Source organism: Homarus americanus, unplaced genomic scaffold, assembly GCF_018991925.1.
Source record: "Homarus americanus isolate GMGI-L3 unplaced genomic scaffold, GMGI_Hamer_2.0 scaffold55272, whole genome shotgun sequence".
NCBI classification, from domain to species: domain Eukaryota; kingdom Metazoa; phylum Arthropoda; class Malacostraca; order Decapoda; family Nephropidae; genus Homarus; species Homarus americanus.
This window is the reverse complement of record NW_024751398.1, coordinates 230001-233118: the sequence shown is the minus strand read 5'-3', so window position 1 is coordinate 233118 and position 3118 is coordinate 230001.

Sequence of the window (3118 nt, the reverse complement as noted above, 5' to 3'; positions counted from 1 at the left end):
ACCACACACAATAACAGATACACACACACACAACACACACACACAATAACACACACAACAGATACAATAACACACACAATAACACACACAATAACACACACACAACAGAACAATAACACACACACACACACACAATAACACACACAATAACACACACAACACACACAATAACACACACAATAACACACACAACACACACACAATAACACACAATAACACACACACACACACAACACACACACAACAGATACAATAACACACACAATAACACACACACAACACACACAATAACCACACAATAACACACAATAACACACACACAACACACACAATAACACACAATAACACACACAATAACACACAATAACAGAATACAACACACACAACACACACAAACACACACAACCACACACACACACAATAACACACACAATAACACACACAATAACACACACAATAACACACAATAACACACACACAACACACACAATAACACACACACAACACACACAATAACAGATACAATAACAGATACACAACACACACAATAACACACAATAACACACACACACACAATAACAGATACACAACACACACACAACACACAATAACACACACAATAACACACACACAACACACACAATAACACACACACACACACACAACACATACAATATCACACACACACAACACACACAATAACACACACAACACACACACAACACACACAATAACACACATAATAACACACACAATAACACACACAATAACAATGACACACACACACAGATACACAATAGATACAATAACACACACACAACACACAATAACACACACAATAACACACACAATACACACACAATAACAGATACAATAACAGATACAACACACACACAACACACACACAACACACACACAACACACACAAAGGCTCAATAACACACACACAACACACACAACACACACAACACACACACACACACAATAACGGCTCAATAACGCACACAATAACAAATACGAACACAAAACAACACATACATACAATAACAAACAATACACATTCAATAGGAAACACACAACAACATACAAACACACAAACAATAACACGCAATAACACAAAAACACGCAATAACACAAAAACCCCACAATCACCCAATCATTCAGAGAACCGCTTGTGTAGTTCATATTTTCCAATGGTCAGCTTCAATTTAGTTCTGTCTATTGGCCAATCCTACCACACGTGAGATTGGAAGATGGGGAGGGGCAGAAGGGAATATGGGAGGAAGAAAGGAGAGGGGAAATGGGGAGAGGGAGAATAGAGTGAGAAAAGGGAGGATTAGAAGTGAAGGATGGGAGATGGTTAGGAATGGGATTGAAGACAGGGGAAAGAAGGATGGAGAAATGGGGAGATTATGTTGAGATGAAGAAAGGATGAAGAGGAAAGAGATAGGATGAGGATGAGCGTGTCTTGTTACCTCTCCTCTTCCCTCCTCCTCCCCGGGTAGAGCTATAATGAGGTAAAATTTCAACTCTTTCCCCCACCTTCCTCCCCTCCAACTTGAGAACTAGCCCAGATGTTGACCGTCGACTCTCAGGCGTGTGCAATAACCTGCTCAAGACTACTCAAGATTGCTCAAGACATAAGGTTAGGTAACACTTTAAGTCCGTAATCAATAACGTAAAATAAAGGTGATAATTATGGTAAGGTTATGTAGAAAAATTTATCGTATCTTGGATTCTTTGGTAGGAGTTTCTATAACGACCTATGCTGACCCACAACCCTGTCAGATCATACAACAACCTATACTGACCTACTACAAGACTGTCAGGTCAGATCATACAACAACCTATACTGACCTACTACAAGACTGTCAGGTCAGATCATACAACAACCTATACTGACCTACTACAAGACTGTCAGGTCAGATCATACAACAACCTATACTGACCTACTACAAGACTGTCAGGTCAGATCATACAACAACCTATACTGACCTACTACAAGACTGTCAGGTCAGATCATACAACAACCTATACTGACCTACTACAAGACTGTCAGGTCAGATCATACAACAACCTATACTGACCTACTACAAGACTGTCAGGTTAGATCATACAACAACCTATACTGACCTACTACAAGACTGTCAGGTCAGATCATACAACAACCTATACTGACCTACTCCAAGACTGTCAGGTCAGGATCATACAACAACCTATACTGACCTATACAAGACTGTCAGGTCAGGTCATACAACAACCTATACTGACCTACTACAAGACTGTCAGGTCAGATCATACAACAACCTATACTGACCTACTACAAGACTGTCAGGTTAGATCATACAACAACCTATACTGACCTACTACAAGACTGTCAGGTCAGGTCATACAACAACTTACACTGACCTACTACAAGACTATCAGGTCAGGTCATACAACAACCTATACTGACCTACTACAAGACTGTCAGGTTAGATCATACAACATATACTGACCTACTACAAGACTGTCAGGTTAGATCATACAACAACCTATACTGACCTACTACAAGACTGTCACAGATCATACAACAACCTATACTGACCTACTACAAGACTTCAGGTCAGATCATACAACAACCTATACTGACCTACTACAAGACTGTCAGGTTAGATCATACAACAATCTATACTGACCTACTACAAGACTGTCAGGTTAGATCATACAACAACCTATACTGACCTACTACAAGACTGTCAGGTTAGATCATACAACAACCTATACTGACCTACTACAAGACTGTCAGGTCAGGTCATACAACAACCATACTGACCTAAAGACCGGTCAGGTCATACAACAACCTATACTGACCTACTACAGACTGTCAGGTTAGATCATACAACAACCTATACTGACCTACTACAAGACTGTCAGGTAAGATCATACAACCTATACTGACCTACTACAAGACTGTCAGGTCAGATCATAACAAACCTATACTGACCTACTACGAGACTGTCAGGTCAGATCAACAACAACCTATACTGACCTACTACAAGACTGTCAGGTCAGATCATACACAAACCTATACTGACCTACTACGAGACTGTCAGGTCAGATCAAACAACAACCTATA